Here is a 20,239-nt window from a genome sequence, read left to right as displayed (position 1 = left end):
ATTTTTAACAAAGTCCATTTAGACAAACTGAATTCTAGAGTGACAGATACCTACTGACCTACGCAATCCCTAAATCAGGTGTTTGGGAATGTTTATGAACTATTTCATTCCTCTGTGAGACTCTAGCTGGCAGAGAATACTAATATGTATATTACTTATTACCTTAACTCTAAAAGCAGCTTCAAAACACAGGAGGAACCAGATGTGGTGCCTTTTCTCTTTTTCCCCTTCCAAATCCACAAACGGTCAGTTTTTAAAACAGAATATCATGCTTTCAAATCCTTGCCGTGGATTACCCCAACATATTTTATTTAGAAAGTGAACTACACTCCTAATACCAGTTTTTACTAATGAGTCGATACTATAATAGGTATTTAGTGCAATGGGTTAAGTGTCAGGCTGAGGACCTGAGGCTGGTTTTAGTCTCTGGCACCCTACGTGGGCTGTTATTAACCTCTTTGAGCTCTGGTTTCCTCATCTGTACAATGGGATAATATTACTTTCTCATTGGGGCTTTAGAGAATTAATAAAAATGGTATCTGTCAAATGCTGCTCCAGATGGGGAGAGCCACACGAAGTGCTCAATGTTAGTTTTGATCAGATTCATATACTTAACACAGCTAAAAGTGTTTGATTATGATTTTGAGGAACATCTCTGACAGTATGGATTCGGTGCTTAATCATTAGCAAGAAAATCATCACCCCGGTTTTGGTTCAACTCTGCTTTTTCTTCAAGGCTTTTGGCCTAAGCAGGCAGAGGGCAGAAGAATCTTAATATTAAAGCCAAGTTGGTGCCGATCTGAAGTCACAGCTCACGCGTGGACTTTTTTTTTTTAATACAATTTGCTCTGATTTGATTTGGTTCATGCATTTTTAAAAATCTTCCTCGTGGTATGCAATCATTAGGCTTTTATGCCTAAAGAACTGAATTCAGTTATAAGTAAAATTCATTTAACAGCACAAGTATGATTGCATATGGTTATTTATTCACAACAAATTAGCCACATAATTCAACATATTTGATAGTGTCTGCTCATGGAACTGCGGGGAATTCTGCAGATCTCAGACAAGAAATGCTTAAGTTATAGAAGGCAGTATCCATAATGCTAATTATTCCTGACAGCATCAATATGGCAAACTATAATAGATGAAAATAGCAGTTTAAGGTGTGCCTTATTATATGTCTCTATAGGACACTTTAGTGGACCCCCTGTATGTAAAAGATGGCAGTGACTTAACGCATGGATGGGTGTGGCCCCAAGCCCTTGTATCTTTTCTTAGGAAGGTATTTGTGGAAACCATCCGTTTGAAACCCCGTCTCTCCCTCTCCTTCCCCGTGGGCTGCTGCTCAGCTGTGTTCAAAGTCAGTCCTTGATCATTCTCAAAAGGGATAATCTCTTGGTCTGATTTGAAAATAATTAGTTTCGTATTCAGGAAAGGTAGAACTAGATCTACATGCAGAATATTCCAAGGTAGTCCAATATAAAAATTTACCTAAGCTGTATCTGATATTTATAGATGGGCATGGCTTAATTAGCATTCTAAATTGGAATTTTAATAAATCCTACCCAGCAGTGACCAATTTACATAGCATTTATCTGGGGAAACGAGCGTGCCCAAGTATCAGTCTTCTTGAGATTCATCTTGACCCAAGCGGCGATTTAAGATGTTAAAACCTTTCATTCCTCGATTAGAGTGTTCATCTTCCTGTCTCCTCATGTTCTAGTCCAAATCCAGATCTGCTAACCTGTCATCAAAAATCCAGGGGTACGTATCTGAAGCATTCCCAAGTCCCTGGGTCCTGGAAGACTCTCAAGGTGCAATGTTTTACCTATTTAATTCTTCTAAGGTTCCAATTGAATACGCCTTCTTCATATTCCAGGGCCTAAATCATTCTACAGTGTTTACTGGCATTACTTCAGGTAACCCTCCCCTCGCCCTCCCCCATGAATCACACACGTGACAGTGATTCGTGAAAGGATCCTTTTCAAAATATTACGACTTAGGAGGCTATTTGCCTAAGAACGTAGAAGTCTTTCAGTGCCCCACAAAATATCTATTGTTCTATTTTTTGACCCAGTTTTACTAAGGTGAATTTCAAAACCTTGAAATAACTTTGAAATTTAGACTGTGTCAGAGGCATGTTTAAATACTTTCTCTGATACCTTAATGATGTCCTAATTAAAGAGTGAACATATTGATCATTCAGGGAAGAATAAGCACGATGTTTGTGATCATCAGGTAACAGAATGTGTTTGTGAGTCACGATTTTCGAAGAGCCATTGTTATTGAAAGCAAAGCACACTGAGGTGCAGAGGCTGTGCTTGGACACTGAGGAACAGCAGACATTTCCGTGAATGACAATGGATGTGTTGGATGGTAAGGAAAACTGGAGAGGAAGAGTATTCACCGAAAGGCAGGTGAGCTGTATGCACATCACTGTAGCATTACACGTAGAAGGCGACCAAAGTCAAGGCAGAGATAACCTGAAGAGGGAAAAGAAATTGCAGTTGTTAAATCAAGGAAATTGAGAAAAGGATATAATCTGATAAATGAAGGGGGGGAACACTGGTCCTTTCTTAGTAGCCATTTGTTGGCTTACTATTTTTAGATGAGCGTTAAAACGTGGAATGACAGCTAATGATGCAAAGATCTGCTGATTGATGCTAGTATTGCAAGGTGCTGCTTGTTGTCTTTGTTTCCTTATTAATGAAAATACCTGAGGGGTTTGCAGGGCTTGGAAGAAAACACGGGTGAGTCTAAAAATTCAGGAACATTCCGTCATTCCGTTCTTAGCTTAATGGAGGAAGAGGCTGAAGGGGATGGAATGTTCTGGAAGAAAGAGAAATTAAAGGAAGGAGGGACGTTGGCCCGGCGGCCACGCAAAAATAACGATGAGAGTGCATCTGGAGGGAGGAGAAGGCAATCTTTTAAAGTAAAGATGTAGTAAGAGCTTGCAGCATCGAAGTGTCTCGCGTTCAGAGTGAAGCCCCTTGGAACGCCGCATCAGGTAGGTGTCCCGGGTCCGGGCTGTCCAGCCCTGGCGCGTCGTTCAGACCCCTTGAGCTCCTGTGTGCAGCCCCGGAGACCGCCCTCCCTCCCGGCGGAGCGGGCCCGGCGCCACCGACGGCGCTGCTGGGGGTCCCAGTCCCGGGTCGGCACGATCCAGGAGCAAGGCAGCTCCGCCCCCCGGCCCGCGGGCCCCGGGGCCGACTCGAGGGGCCGGGCCTCGGCAACCCAGGCCGAGGGGCGATGCGGGCTGAGCCGGTGCCCCCGCTGCGCTTCGCAAGCGAGACACACACACACACACACACACACACACACACACACACAGCGCGCGCGCCCGCCGGCGCCGGACTTCAGGCCCCGCCGGCGACCCCTCCCGCCGCCTGGGCCCCCGCCGGCCCCCTTCCCCGAGCGGCGCGTCCCGCCAGCTCGAGGACTTCGTTTCGCGGCGACGACGGGGCGCGGGGCCACCGCTCGCGTTCGGACGAAGGCCACACCGCCGCCGCCGCGTGAGGCGTGAAGGCTGGCGGCTCAGGGGTCGGGGTTCATCCAGATGCTGGGAAGGAGGTTCTTTTGTGAGCGCAGCCAGGTCGCGCTTCCGGACAAGGACCGGCTTGCGAAGATCCACCGCAAGCCGGAGAAGCCCAGGACGGAGCGCGGGCGCTGCACGGCCTGCGCGCGCGCGCGCGGAAGGCCTCGGATCGGGGCCTCCGGGGAGACTGGCGAGCAGCTCGGGGCGCAGCTCGCACCCCCTGCGCGTGGGACGCGGCTCTGGGGACGCCCGGCCTGCGCGCGCGTGCGTGTGTGTGTGTGTGCGTGCGTGCTTGTGGAAGCGGGGGCGGGGGCGGGGGCGGGGGGCGCGGCCGGGAGCGCCGGCGCCTGGGCGGGGGGCCGGCGGGGCGGGGCGGGGCGGGGGCGGCCCGGCCCGGCCCGGCGCGAAGGGGTTAAGCGCCGCCGCCGCCGCCGCCGCCCCCGCCGCCCCCGCCCCCTCCGCGGCCGGGTGTAAACAGAGGAGCCTCAGCCTATCATGTCTGGCGGCCGCTCGCAGCCGGAGCCCCGAGCCCGGCGCAGTAACACGATACGCTCCAGACCGCGGCAGCTTGGTAGCGCTGGGCTCGGCTCCGCACGGCCACAGCGAGGGCGCGCGGCGGCAAGGTGGGTGAGCGGCGGCGGCGACGGCGGCGGCTCCGCGGCCTGGGCGGCTCCTCGCGCGGCTCCTCGCGCGGCTCCTCGCGGGGCTCTTCGCGGGGCTCCTCGCGCGGCTGGGTCGCTCGCTCGCGCCCGGGAACCGCGGCGGCGGCGGCGGCGGCAGCCCCGCCGTCCTGCCCTGTGGCGTCGGGATGGGAGGAGGCTCTGCGCGGGTTCGAATCGGGGCCCAGGCAACGTGAGCATCAGATCGGCGGGGGCGCTTTGACCCCTGAGGGGCCGCCTTCGGGGTTTAGAGGAGGCGGAGGCCGAACTCTCTGGAGGACTCTGCGTCCCTCGGAGCGGTGCAGGTAGCTGCGGGGAGAATGGTCTTTTGTTCGCGCGTTTTAATTAAGTGGATATTTTGTTATGAGTAGTGTCCAGGGCTAACCCAGGAGGTAGCGCTGTGCGTTTTCCCCGCGTTCTGTTACTTTTGCGACGTGGCGTGTTGAATTCTTGGGGAGCACATCTGGAGCTGGAGTGATTTGGGATCGTTGATGTCTCCGGGGTTTCAAAATCCGCCTTGAGCTGGAATTAATCAGCCCTTCGGTTTCCTGAACTAAGGTCCGTCGTGCCAGCGGTTTAGGGCGGGGCGGGGCAGGGAGGGAGGCACACAGTAATCTGGCTAATGATTAAAAGAGCAGCTCTTCTCCTGCAAAATACTCAGCGTGTGATTTTCTTCTGGAGAGGGTTTTGCAGGGCAGAGGCTCTAAAAGAAATCCCGCTTTTCCGTCGTGCTTCGATGCAGGTCGATCTCGTGGAGGAACTAGTTGGGAATGATTTTTGGAAATAACTTGCGCACTGTCTATCGAAGTCGGAATCATTTACCATTTATGTGTGTATCTTAATAAAATAAAACAAGGATCCGTGGCAGCTCTCAGAATGAGAGGTCACATTTCCTCTCTCTCCCTGTGCTGGCATCTCTCTCTCTCTCCGAATATCTCCTAAATGAGATGTACAGAAAATGCGTGCTGTGTCCCAAAGCCATTCTGTCTTCCGAAAGCCTGAGATAATCAAATTCAGCGCCGTTAAGAGGGTGTAGTTGAAGATTTGATCCCCTTCCACTGAAGTGGAAATACTTTCAGTAATTGAAAGCAGATTCACGTCTGGAGTTGTACAAGCCAAGGTTTTCATTTTTAAAATAAACCTTTTGTTCTCTGGCTTTAAAAGTTCCAGAGAGCCATCCGGAGACCTCTGTGTGCGCTAATCGTTAAAGTAGCCAAGGCTTGAACATACCCAGGGAAGGCATTTGAGAAACACAGCCTCCCTGCCTCCCAGCCTCCCTGCCTCCCTGCCTCGCGGTAGCGGACTGTTGAGAGCAGCCTGCACCGTCTGGGCCCCGCGTTTCGCTCTCTCCCCGGATTCCCAGACGTTCAAATGCAGCTGTACTGTTCAGAACCCCCAAACCCCAGGGAGAGCCCATCTGTTTTAAGAGGTTAAAAAACTTGAAAAATTTTGGTGTTATCCCATTGTATGTTGCGATATACACAGTTTGGTGCTAAACTTTGTAATCAAGCATGAAGTATGCTTCATTTAAGCAGATGCCGATTATACCTCAACCGGTAGATTGAAACGTACAAAATATGATCGCACGTTAACATGGTTGCTCTCTCATCTTTGGAGGCTAAGTGTTGAAAGCTTTTAAAAACTGGCTCTAGAAGACTGAAATGAGGATGCATTCTAGACAAAGAGAGAGTCACTTACTCTCTTTTTAGCTGTGAAGATTGAGAAGGATGGTGGTGTACAAGAGCGGTACCTTCCTTCTTCAGGACAAGGAATCGAAGATGAATTGTGTAGTTATGAGGGAAAAGTGAGAAGAGTTGCACTTTTAACAGTGATAACTGAGATCAGAGAAAAAACAGAAAGCAGTATTCCAAATATTTTTAATAACTACTTTCTTAAACCTAGTTTGGTGATTATCAATAAGATGTGAATGGGCGTATTTACAGAGTATGACATGGCAGTTTGATTTCTTAAAAACTACTTGGTAGCTCCGTATTTTACCTGGTTTCCTCGTCTTGATAGTTAATCCTTTGAGCACATTAAAAGAAATATGAAGTGAATAACTTGGTCATGATTTAACTGATGTTTTTGTGAACCTGTCTCACGTAAGAGTCATCTTTTATGAAATCAGTATTTAAAAGATTAAGCAAATCTTTAACTACCAGATAAAATCTTACTACATTTTGGTTGTGTTGCATCACCTTTCTTAGATATCATTGGCCTAGTGTGTGGCATAACAGAATTTAATTTTCCTCAAAGATTCAGAAAGAAAAAAGCAACTTCCTGTGGACGCTTACAGATGTCTGAACACTGATTTTCAGTGTAAGATCCTTGTCTAAACATTTAAACTCATGCTTTCTGTGACTTCTATTTACTGTTAGTTTTTCTGTCCTTACATTTTTTTTTTTAACTTGGTAACGGGTGTGCATAGGATCTTCTGTCATCTGAAATCACATATTCAATTTATCACAGGATTCCTTCCTTTCATAATGTAGGGAAGTGGCAAAGGAGGCATTGTCTAAATGCGGCGATCTTGTTAATTAATGCCATAAAATAGATTAAAATGCTGTATTCCAGGTATTCATTTCCTTAAAAGGGCCACCAGAACAGCGTTGCTAAGCACCCGTCGCTACTGCAAGTAACAGAAAATGACCCAAATTAAAGAACCTGTTCTAAGCTGTATTCTTGCATTTTCTAAAGTGCATTTCAAAAGGTTTAACCAGACTCATTCAATTAGTGGAGAAAAAAGGATCTATTTTCAGCTCTGATCAGCAATTAAAAGATTGGGCTTTGGAACATCAGTCTCTTTATAATTTATTTTGTTTTCTAGACTTTAAACAATTGTGAATAAAGATTTTTAACAAATCACCTTTCTTACAATCCAAAGGTAAATGCTAAACGTAGGGCAGTATATTTGCTTTAAATTTCTGTCTAATTGAGTAATTTTTATTAGCTTTTCCCTCATTTTAAAAAAGTTTAAATTTTACACTAATATGGTAAACTACTGCTTCACTCTGGATCTCTTTCTTTGTGAAGAAAATATATATACATGCATACATGCATGTGTGGTTTAAACTAAAGTATGGTTGTAGTTATTTGATCTTATCCTAGATATGAGTGCTTTAGCACCAAGCCCTTGAGAAGTGTTAGGATATGTTTCCTTAGGGATGTTTGGATGGTGTGAATTTGGTACCACGAAGGAGAGCGAGTGATACGTCACAGTGAGAAAGTAAATAAGTAAATTAGGGGCAGTAGGGTGCTTTTTGTTGTTGTTGTTGTTTAAGAATAAAGTTAGCTGTACCCTTCTGGGTTAGACCAGAGCTTCTACGTAGTTAGGGCTAAAAACCTAAGCCACAACTGTTGAAGTGTTTAATGAGTTACATCTTCCCGGGACCTGGTTCTTAGCTAATCCAACAACAGTCATAAATACAAGTTGGGGAACTTTCTGGTCGAGGAAAGGATTTGATGGATAAGGGCTGTTAGAGGAATAGGAGAGATGAGACAGGAGTCCCCAAGGTTTAGATTAGGATTATTAGCAAGATTTTTTGCTCTATCACATTGATCTGGGCAAGTTTAACGCATATAAACATAGATATTAAGTTATCAGTCTTACGTGATTATATATGAAGTGATTCCATATCTTCAAACACTGAATATTTTTAAAGCCAACATAACACTTAATTCTTTCTTCTGAGAGAGATATTTTACAATAGTAATTCATTATATTTAGTTTTATCAGATCGTTTGGCATTACAGATTAGTAATAGAGAATATAAAATACATGAGATTTGTATGACTTTTGTTATAGTGTTGTCTAAAATGGAAAGTTATTTATTGCAATACTTGTTTACGTCTAAGGCCTTTCAACTTGAAGTCTCAGTTTAGGTATTTGGAGTGTGTTTGTTTTTTGACACGTCAAAATTTGTTTTTCCCCATAGAGAATAACATTTTGATGTGTAGAAATGATTTGATCATATGTATTTTTAGCAGCCTTGAAATGATATATATTTTAATATTTTAAGAAACCAGTTGTTTTAAAATTGGTGTTTATATGTTGATTTTAGTTAGGAACCTAGCTGCTTAGTTACAAATCCTATGTGTTTAAGTTTTGAAATATCTACTCTTACTTTTTTACCACAAAAGGATGAAAACAGCTACCTCTTTGGTATCCCAGAAACAATGTATACCATAGATGTCACTGATGGGAAATTCATTTCACAAGGGAAGAATAATAATTGAAAAGTGCCCACAAATATTTGAGTGCCCATCACTTCTAAATAATAGTTCAAGTTGGGAAACCGCATACTATAGTATTTGAAAAAGTTTCTCTTAAGTGTTATTATCCCCCTCTCTTAAAATTAAATACTATTTCACATAAAAGTCTTGTTTTGTACATTTAGAAAGCATAATGGATTCTAGTGCATTCCAAAATGACTAATAAAAACTAATGTAGAACAACACTTTAGGTTTTGCTATTTAGACATCTTAACCTGAAATTTTTTTAAATTAAAATAATGTGTGGACCTTTCCGTGACATTTTTTTTCATGATAGTGTCTGCCCAGCCCTCCTTTTTCCATAACCTTAAATTGTTTCCTGCAGGCAGAGGGAACCTGCTGTCTAGAGACCTGTAAAATGGAGCCTGGAACTCTCTTTCTGCTTTTTCTTTGAAATAAAACAAAACCACCATATATAACAAATTTAACACTGTTAACGTTTTCTAATTATTTAGCCATTATTTCACTTTACCTCCCGCCTAAAAGTTGTACGTTGGTGGAGTCAGACACCTGGCTGTGCTCTTAAAAGTTTGTCTTTCAGTTCCTGGGATAGTAGGGGGCAGTACATCTCCTTGATTACCTTTGTTCAGGGAAACACTGAAAGGCCAGGGTAGTTAAACAAGGCCTTTTGGATCTGTGAGGTCAAAGTTAGATGCAAGGAAAGTGGTTAAATGCATTATCATCCTATTGAGCGCGTCATCGGTAGAGTGACCTTGATGCAGGTAGAAAGAGCCATTTGGCTTTTTATGACAGCCACCCCTGCTTGTTTTATCACTGACACATCTTTACATCCCCCTTTTCCTGTCTCCTCCTTTTTGTTTTCAAACAGTATTTCCTCTGATCCTAGGCCATCACAGTGAAGGGGAGAATTAAAAATTAGTTTCTTTTTAATTGATAGTAGATTTTCCTTCGTACGTTCATATCATACATTGATGTGTATGGAGGTATTCCTTCATTAAAAATTAAGGTGATCAGGCTGGCTGACCGTTCTGTATTTGCTTTTAAGGATCTTTTAATGGTGATGATTAGTCTCTTTGCAAAGAAGCTGCTATCCTGCTACTTTTCAGATTGTTTCTCGGCTGTTAAACGGAGAGACCTGCCAACCTCAATTTTAGCAGTGGGAATAATGTTTGTTTTAACAAGTGTCTAGGTATGTTGACTTGAAGGGTTTTAGTAGTTCTGTTGCTGCTGTCCTAGAGCCGTCACTTCCCTTAAAAAGGTAAAACCAAACCGGAAGGTTTTTAGTTTATATTTCTTAACTTTATGGCCAAGATTTTCCTTGTGATGTATTTTATGTCAACTCCATTAAAATGGAATTCTTGATTAAATATTTGGACAAGTATTGTTCAGTTATAGGAAGAATTTTATTAAACACAGTACAAGATCTAACCTTTCTGGAAACTCCAGTTAAAGCAATTAAGTGCTGCATACAAGATTGTTTTCCTAGGCAAAGCCGTCAAACATCAATGATCGGCGCTTACGCTTTACTTTTTGCTGAATTCTTTTTATTACAATTAATCAGAACTAAGTACACATCTTTTCATAAGGAAGAAAAAACTTGGCCCATTATCAAAATTCCTCGAATATCATTTCAGACCCAATCATCACGCAATGAATTATGTAACACTAAAATCTGAGGAACTCGAAATCACCAGAAATAGTACCGTCAGGCAAGTCAGATTTTCTTGATCGCAAAGGATTTATGTCTATAAGGACTTTTTATTTTAAAAACAGACGTACTGAATTGAAAAATGTTTAAAATGAATTACCCCGCCCCACCCCCCCCCATTCTGTTCTCACAGTAAGGACCTTAGTTCAGGCTCTTTTCATCTCATGCGTAGACTTTTTCATGAGCCTTCTCATCTGGTTTCCCTGCCTTCTGTCTGTCTGTCCCTCCTTTAATCCAGCCTGCACACTATCAGCAGAGTTGTCATTCTGAATCATAATTCCGAGCATGGCCCGTCCCTGCATTAAGCCTTCGTTATGTCTTTCGGATCAAATCCAGATTCCTTAAGTGTGTTTTATCAGGCCCTTCGTGATCCCCCCTCTTGTACCTTTCCATCCGCGCTTCAGCATTTTTACTTGGTCGGTGCCACTTACCTTCTTACCTTTTCACGGGTCTTTCGAGAGCCTACCTGCAGGGCATTTCTTTGGAGCCTTTGCTGTTTGCCCCAGGCAGAGCTGGCACCTGGGACAGGTTTCTGATATGGGCACTTGACACATTATACTGTAATCGTTTGTTTACAAATCATGATCACCTAATCCAGACTACCTATTTTATAAGTGGAGAAGCAGGGCTAACCTTTCATTTGTTATGTATTTACTTAGTCCAGATCTGTGTGCTATACCTTTTATATGGACCTTATTTTTATCTCATCTTCAGAACGAGCGTTTTAACTCCCGGAGTTAAATACTCATAATCTCCATTTTAAAGATGGGGAAACAGGCCTGGACGAGTTACGTGCGTTGCTAGTCAGCCGTGGAGCGCGTGCCCAGGACGCGCTCCTGCGCTCCCTCGAGGACGAGTGGAGATCACCACATCCCTCCGTTAGAAGTGACTGGGCCCCAGAGCCCCTGACTTCCAGTCCAGTTTTGGCATTAAGAAAAATTATTATGGCATCTTAAAACACCTAATATGTAGCAGATGGTTTATGAAGAAAATATTCTTACTCCCTATTTTATAGATGAGAAAATGGAGGCTAAAGAGATTAAGTGATTTGCATAAGGTTATTCAGCTGCTAAGGTACAAAGGCAGGTTGCTGCCAATCTCAAATTTATATCATTCTTCATTACTGGATTCTTCCTCTAGTTTAAATATTAAATTGGATTTTGTTCTGACTTCAGTCCTAACTTTGCTTTACATGTAAGTTCTCTTTACTGTTATAGAATAGAATTATGCCAGTATACAACCTTTCCTAAATATTGTCACCATTGAATGTTACAAACATTTCCATGTCCGTTCAAGGCAGATCATGTAATTTATCAGCAAGTACTTACGGAGAGAGTATGTGTTTAGTATTTTACTCTGTTTTTAATCTTCTTTAGATTTTTTTTTTTTTTAGTGACCCATGATTATAAATGATCATCTGTGATATAGCTAATGTCCACTCCTCGGCTAATATGCAGCAATGATTAGCATCATTGATTAGAAAATTAGTAGATTATGCCTGTATCGACACTTCTATTCCCTGTTTAATGGTTTGTTTATTTAATTGATGACTAATGCCTTTACTATTAAAGGCTATTAACACATCAAAATGGTAATTATTTAACCTGGCAAAATGATAAATTATGTTTGTGTTTATTCCTTTGTGCCCAAGGCTAATCTGGTGTTCTTTTCTCTCCCTTCCTTCCTTCCTTCCTTCCTTCCTTTCAAGTTTTGATATGCTAAGAACTTCTGCTTAGGAAGTCAAATAAATTAGCATTTAAGCTATTATCTGATGGTGTGACCTTGGAAAAGTTGCTTGACTTTGAGTTGCACCTGTGAAAGGAGGGAAGTAAACCAGATCAGTGGCTTTAGGTAGTATGGATTCTTGTAGAGGTCCTGTAGGATTTCTTCAGTTAATTCAAAATTCTTGGGAAAAAAAAAAACCAGACTGCAGATGGTAATAAAACATAGCATGCACAATAAAATATACAATAAACATGTATGTCCTGCTTCTATGCATATATTTGCATTTTTGTGAGGGTGTCTTTGGTTAGGGAAGTTAGGCTCTATACTGGCTTTTTTGTTAATTCGGCTTGCCTAAGGAATAAGATTGCTCATGCCCTGCAGAGCAAATCTGGGAAAGGTGTATCCTTACTCACCAGCTTCCAGGGAAATGGGTAATGTTCGGTAGACCGTGTATGCTTTTGCTACGTTTGTGTTTGGTTATAATAGAGATTCTGAAAATGAAGGTGGTTGCCCTCATTATGAATAGATAATTACTGTTCCCAAGTTCCATCATAGTACCTTGACCAAAACTTTTTTGAAACTATTCTTGAAATTGAGTTTATTTGCAAGACACAGGTAGTTCTTGTTATATGGTTCTTGTTACACAGGCATGTCTCACTTTGATCAAATACCAGTTCAGCTAGTTTGATTGTTTACCTTCCTTCACGGGCCTAACAAACCAGCATTTGGCTATTTCACAGTATTAGATCTCTACTCAGAGAGAGTATTTACTACAGATAAATATATTCCATGAGGCCTTTTCAAAAGAGAAATATCAGTGTTATGTTGAGAAATGACTGCATCATCTGAAGAAGGTGATAACTCCTGAGATGGCCTGCAGAAGGCAATTATTTTCACGTGGATGAATTCTAGTATTTTTTTTTTTTTTTAAGTGTTGAGTGGCATTGTATTATAGCCCCTTTCACATGTCAAGATTAACGACTGAACCCTTAATGGGCAGAACAATTAAATTTAGAAATTTAGAAACTAAAACTTTATAGTTGTTTCTAATGTATAATTGTTTATTTTAAACATTCTTCGACTTTTTTAAACCACTAAGGGCTGTAGATGTGTGATAATATGTTTGATTTCTTTAAAGTATATTTAAATTTCATGCATATTACATTTCATACAGAAAGCTAAGCTCAATCTTTACGTTTATGCTTCCAGTTAGGCATAGGGACTCACGGTGCCAGGTCTTTCATAAATTAAAATAATTATTTACTTTTATGCTCAGATATCAGTATAAACACCTGGTTTATTGAAATACTTATTAGTAAAATATATTTATTCAAGTAGTGCCTCAGTTTCTCAAGAGCTGGGCATTAGAATTTTAAACGTACAAATCTTTCCATGCAGAACGTGGGTAGAGTTAAATATTAAAGATTTTTTAAGTATATTTATGGAGAAAGAAAGTTGATAGGATTTTTTTCATTTAAAAAACATCTCCGGGCTTCCCTGGTGGCGCAGTGGTTGAGAGTCCACCTGCCGATGCAGGGGACACGGGTTCATGCCCCGGTCTGGGAAGATCCCACATGCCGCGGAGTGGCTGGGCCCGTGAGCCATGGCCGCTGAGCCTGCGCGTCCGGAGCCTGTGCTCCACAACGGGAGAGGCCACAACAGTGAGAGGCCCGCGTACCGCAAAGAAAAAAAAAAAACATCTCCTTGTGTGTATTTTATCAAAAGCATCTCTAGCCCCTATTTCTGGGAATATCTCAATTAGCAATAACAAGATATCTACCTCTAAATGCCTAGGGTGTACTTTAATGAGATACCTCATTGGAAGGAGGCCGATTGTTATTACTCTCTGCAGTGTGGAATGGAAGCACTGTGAAACAGAGATAACTAGTTCTAGGCTCTAATAAAATGATAGATCCCCATCAGGACCCTAGGGCAGAGGACCTTACTATTGAATAAAGGTAAATTTGAGACCAGTATTGAATTTTTTCTCTATTTCTTAAGTTCCCCAAGAATAAAATTCTGTATATGTTAGACTGTTCCATTTAGGAGAATTCTGTGTTACACTTATTTTTTGACAACTTGGTCGATCATAAGCCAATGAAAAGCTAGCATCTGAGAGCCTGGTTCACGTTGTTAAAATACATGTCAGCGACGAAAATCAGCCTGCTTTTACCATAGGCTAAACTATTTGAGGTGGCAAGCTGAAACCCACGGTAGAGCACTGAAGTTCAGTGCCTGAGAAGCACACATACCCACTGCACACTGGTGGTTGTGAAAGGACTGGATGGAGGGAGGGAAGAGAAGGACAGAGATGGGAGGAGTGGTCCAGGGGTTTAGCTATTTCTGTTCCATTTTATTTGTTTAAAATAAAGCATGAGATCTGAAATTAACAACCTTTTGTGATACTGTTCTGTACATGCTATTTATCACACAACCTCAACTCCACTTACATATAAGCAAAGACCCATTCTGTATATTTCTGTTAAATTATTAATTAGTGTTAACCTGGTTTCTTTTTAAAATGACGGGCTGCAGTAGTTGTGGCACACGGGCTCAGTAGTTGTGGCTCGCGGGCTCTAGAGCGCAGGCTCAGTAGTTGTGGCGCACGGGCTTAGTTGCTCCGCGGCATGTGGGATCTTCCCGGGCCAGGGCTTGAACCCATGTCCCTTGCGTTAGCAGGCGGATTTTTAACTACTGCGCCACCAGGGAAGGCCTACTCAGCATTTATTGAAAACCTACTGAAAACCTATTGTGTACCACCTGGTATGCTTTTTACCATCCTATTCATAAATCATATAATTCGCAGTCCATTTAGACTTATTTCTTTCCATTTATGTGTACACTCAGTCAGTAGTCATATAAAGTGCTGATTCCACAAACCAGATGTTTTTTGGATCTGCCTGTTACAATGCAACCACAGTCATTTTTGTTAATATCCTTCTCACTAGCTTCCCTGACTTTAACTTTCCTCTTCAATACCGGAAAAGCGAATCATCTTTCTTGGGGATCTCCTTGATTTTCTCTCTCCTACTCAGGAAATCGTAGTGTCATATCATGAAAATATTTGAGCCTGAAGGAAGGAGGAGTAAGGTTGTGGAGAGCAGGCCTTCCAGGCAGAGGGAGGTGTGAGCAGAGCTGTAAGAGTGGAATGTGTGAGGTATATTTGAGAAAAAAATCACATAACCTCCTTGGATCATGAAGTTCATGAAAGAGAGATTTGGAAGATGAGGCTAGAGAAGTTGGTTGAAGCCAGGACATGGAGGACTTGAATCTCAGAGGAAAGGGTTTATTTTGATGTTCATTTGGGATCCATCGGGTATTTGGCATAGAACACAGTGACATAACAGAATCTGTTTGGGGGAGGATCTCTCTGGTGGATGAATTATAAAAGGGAGATAGTAGAAAGAGAGAAACCAACAATGAACTTTTCCTACTGTTGTTTTCAATGCATGACTTCCTCTGAAATTTTACATTTTATCAATGTAAGCTTCACAAAGGCAGGAGCCTCTGTTACATTTGGTATGCTCAGAGCCCAGAACACTGCCTGGCACTTGGTGGTGCTCAGGGAATACTTGTTGAATTGAATGAATGAGAACACCAAGACCCAAAAAGATTAAGTGACTTTTTCGAATTTACACAGCTAATCGTGACAGACTCAGGACTGCATATTGGTGCTCTTTTGACTATGCGGTGTGAAGCTGTCATTCAGGTCATTTCTACTAACATACCTTCTTCTTTCTTCCTTGTCAACTCTTATCTTAACTTCTCAACTCATTTCTTCCAGCAAATGATTGCAAAATATCTCATATCTTACATACTCATTACAGCCTCCATGGAGCTCTTAGTAGGTTGCTTTCATACCCAGATGTAATTGGTTAAATTATTTATTCTACTGCTTTTTTTTTTTTTTTTTTTGGATGGCAAACTCAAGGTCAGAGACTGTATCTTCTGTTTAGGGTTTTGTTTGTTTGCTTGTTTTATTTTTCAGGAGCCCTCCTCTCCCAGAACACATATACTCAAAACACTTTCTCTGAGCATGGAAGCTTGTTGACTGACTACCCAACCTTCAAATGTGTCTTTTAGTTCAAGTTGTTGAGAAGTTACACACATACAGTTGAAATTATTTTTGTCAGGTTGGAAAAGGACCACTTAAAATTTACTTGATATTTTTGTAATAGTTGAAACAAGTAGTGAAATGAAATTTTTAAGGGTTTTCCAGCTCTCCACTTAAAGCAATAGTCTTGTGAATTTAAATAACTAGTTTATCATTTTGCAACTTAAAAGCAAAAGGAAAAACTTCAGAGATATTCCGTCTGATTCTGTGAGACCACCTTGAAATAAGATGCCACAAAAAGAGAAGTATTGTATGAAACCATTGCAAAAACTATGAGATGACCCACTATTGTCTGACTTTTACTCAGTGATATTACTCAGTTATTTTCTCTGTTGTCAAAATATTGCTTTATTTTAGTAGAACAGTGCAATTAGTGGAGTAGTTTAGTCCAAGTATCTCTTACTTGGGTAAGTATTTTGTTATAATGTCTTTCCCTGAAAAAAGTGTTATTCATTAAGTGTAATAGAGGCTCTTACTACGATTAATAAAATGTTAAGGAATCAATGTTTTTAAATAGACCAAGAAATTGCCGCACTTTTATAAACATTTGTAATTGCCAGTGAATCATTATTAGATCTAGAGATCTTTCCCTCACAGTTGACAGGATAAAAGGTAGAAATACTGTACTCATGAAATGTGAGTTTCTCCAAAATATGAAATGTTCACATACGATTCAAAGACATCCTGATATTATATAACTTTCCAGATTTAAAACTTTTTAGAGAAAATTTCACAATTTACTTCAAAATGAATTAAAACTACTGAAATATGAACCAGGCTTATGCTGAATATGGCAGTAATATGTAGTTCTACAAGGTATTAATTTAGAATTTTTAAAGTTGAAAAAATTCCACAATAAAAACACTCAGGCTTTCTATGCTACAGAAAGATAATTTTAGAGAAATATGTGCTTTCAGATAGATTTTGCGAAAGAACCATAGTCTGTATAGTACTCATTTTTACCTTATAACTTTATTACCTTGTAACCATGTAATGTTATTTTGTATGTAAATTAGATTAATTTTTTTTTTTTTTTTTTTGCGGTACGCGGGCCTCTCACTGTTGTGGCCTCTCCCGTTGCGGAGCGCAGGCTCCGGACGCGCAGGCTCAGCGGCCATGGCCCACGGGCCCAGCCGCTCCGCGGCAGGTGGGATCCTCCCAGACCAGGGCACGAACCCGCGTCCCCCGCATCGGCAGGCGGACTCCCAACCGCTGCGCCACCAGGGAAGCCCTGTAATGGATTTTTGTTTGTTGAATTAGAGTCTTTCTGAATGTGCTTCTGCTCTCATTGCTCAATACTGCCTGCCTAGATGTGTTTATTCTTTTGATGCTCACTCCCTGAATTAAGTTTTAATCTTTGAAAGTCCTTTGACATATTTTAGAGACAGAATTTCTGAGATAATGTCACTGAGGTTTTTTGGAGGATGGGGCAGGGGAAGGGAGTATTGATTCATAATTCTTAGGAGAGTTGAGTAAAGTGATCTGCATAACCCGTTAAAGTTATTTTCTAATAATTAAGTCAAGGAAAAAGCTTGAGCAGAGTGAAGTAAATGTTTGCAGTGGTTTTATACAAATTTCTAAAAGAAGACACTAAAATGTTTTGGGGCCAAATATATTTGCTGAAATTTTAGAGAACTGGACATTACTCTTCCAGCTATTTAGTAGTAATAATACACTGCTAGAGTATTCAGTTTAATTTAATGAATATGTATTGAGTACCTACTCTGGGTTTACATCAGTGATTTATTAATATAAGAAGCTCACTAATAAGTATACAGGTTGGAAAGAAAGTAAAACTTAGTAGTCCTTTGTAACACTAACATTTAATAAATATTGACCTGTTCGTTGTAAAAATAATTTTTTTTATTTTTAAGTTTTCTATTTCTCATATTAGGGGCCAAAGTTAAGTCCACCTCTCATTTCTGTATTAAACTGTACTAAACAGAGACAAAACTAAATCATTACTGAAGGTTGAATCCAAAATATAATACCATTTTGAGTAGTAGTTTTAGGCTGCTAGGCTGATGGCTTAGTTCATATTTTAATGTAAATCACCAAAGAATAGATCAACAAAGCACTGTCCTAGCCCAAGAAAGATGCAGTTCTTCAATGGCTGGGTTTTTAGGCACTTGAAGATGTACTCGTTTCCTAGGGCTACTATGACAATTATTACAAAGTGAGTGGCTGAAAACAACAGAATTTATTGTCTCACAATTTTGGAGGCTAGAAGTCCTAAGTCAAGGCATTGGCGGGGCCTTGCATCCTCTGTAGGCTCTGGGGAAGAGTGAGACCTTGCCTCTTCCGGCTTCTGGTGGCCCAGGCATTCTTGGGCTGGAACCCACATCACTCTCATCTCATCTTCACTTAGCGGTCTTCCCTCTGTGTCTCTGAATATCCTTTCCTCATATGATTTATTCATCTCATAAAGGGACATCAGTCATTGGATTTAGGCCCACCCTAATCCGGTATGACCTCATATTAACTAATTACATCTGCAAAGACCTAATTTCCAAATAAGGTCGCATTCTGAGGTTCTGGGTGGACATGAATTTTGGAGACACTATTCAACCCACTATAGAGGAAAAGGAAGTAGCGTAGAAAAAGGAGGTAAAAAAATGGTCTTTGCTGTTCTCAGCGTTTTGCTTTCCCATTCCTTAGTGGGTTTAGATGAGTTAGAATTGAGTGTTCATACCTTCATACTCCTATTCTTTTGAAGGTATTTTATCTGCCAAAACTGATTTGTGCTTCTTTTCTCCTAAGTCTTATGGGAACTTCCAGTGAGAGAGCCATGGAATTTTGAGTGTTTGCTATTAAGTCAGAAGGGAGATCAAAATTTAGTTTTTATACTTCTTTTTGTTATCTTCAGAATTTTAAAAACTGGAAAGAAACAAAAAATGATTGAGACTGCCATACTACAGGTATAGCACTCGGAGAATATAGTTATAACCTTTCTACATGTAAACTGAGTGTCATAGAGTATGCTGTAGTCATTAATTTTGATAAACTTTATGTGGGTATGGTCTGTTGCCTCTCAATTTCCCTGTAAGTTTTAAACTTATAAACTATTTTTTAATGAAACAAAGAAGCAGTTTGATAAATGAACTTTACGATTATCAACAAAGCTTATTTGTAATTTATTCAAAAAAATTACCCTTGGCTTTCAATTTAAGTTGCAAAATTGAAATATCCATATATACCAGAAAATAATTTTTAAAAATCAACTGTGTTTTAATCAACATGTGAAATATTGCTCTGTGAGAATGAATAGGTATCTAGGTCAGGAATTTTCAGAGGTTTGTCTTCATCTTTCAAGACAATAAATGATACACTGAAGTCTAAAGTATTATATTCCCAAGGAGTGATGGATGAGATCCTTTCCTGAGAGCAGCTATTGGTTAATTAGACATGGGAGAGGCCCTTTCTGGGTAGTGCAGGGAGGCTACAGACAAGGGAGAAGCCTCAGTGCTCAAGCTGTCACCTGGCTTTTCGTTCTGCTTTGGATCACCCCTGCAGGAGGAGCGTTCCTACGTGGAATATAATAATACGAGTATAGTGTAAACCCATCTCCATGAACGTTCACCTTGTAAATATCCAGTCTTATAATCAGAATGTTAGGATGGTCTGTCCCTTTTTGGGGTTTGGGGATGGAGAAAGGGAAGGGGTTCTGAATCTGGGACTTTCTACCAGTCAGATATTTTGCAGTGTTTATAGATGGGGGTCATCTACTCAGATTCCTCATTCAGACGTAAGAGAATATATCCACTTATATTTTTGGATAATCAGTCAGCCTTCTCTTCAACTGGTGGGATATTTTTGCTACATGAAGAAATCAGGCATCTCCTCCGCCACCCTTCTGAAGTGCGTGTTTTCCTGGGTGTGACTTGCACACAACTTCAGTCCAGGGGCTGGTTGGAGGAGGGAGATGTATTTTGTTTTTTATTTATTTATTTTTTGGGGGGTGAGGTGGAGACGTATTTTAAATTACAAACGTTTTCCTTCTTTTCTTGTTTACGTACCATTCACGATTAGAATTGATTTTAATTAAAAATATGCTTTTTAAACAGATATCTGCCAGATCTTCCAAAGCAAGTATATTTTATTATATGAAAGTATATCTGAATCTTATCACAGAACATTTTTCCATATAGAATATTCCAAAAATGACTGGCCCGGGAGAATTTGGGTTGGGTGCTCTTTCGTCTCCTCTGTTCCCAGTTTACTTCCTCTGGAGGAGGAGGAATCGGTGATGATCTGACCTACAA

At 41.1% G+C, this 20,239-nt stretch overlaps 1 protein-coding gene across 1 annotated transcript in view; it reads left to right on the top strand.

Annotated features, from left to right (window-relative positions):
- Positions 1 to 4,099: 4,099 nt before the first annotated feature.
- Positions 4,100 to 20,239, top strand: part of TENM3 (teneurin transmembrane protein 3) — a 317,283-nt gene continuing 301,143 nt past the window's right edge. Inside the window, exon 1 of the mRNA XM_082863864.1 lies at positions 4,100 to 4,161. The gene's annotated coding sequence lies outside the window, so the exon portion shown is untranslated. The remainder of the gene's footprint in view (positions 4,162 to 20,239) is intronic.

Source organism: Leucopleurus acutus, assembly GCF_964270905.1.
Source record: "Leucopleurus acutus genome assembly, chromosome: 21".
NCBI classification, from domain to species: domain Eukaryota; kingdom Metazoa; phylum Chordata; class Mammalia; order Artiodactyla; family Delphinidae; genus Leucopleurus; species Leucopleurus acutus.
Note: the sequence above shows the minus strand (reverse complement) of the source record. Positions and strands in the feature narration are given on the sequence as shown.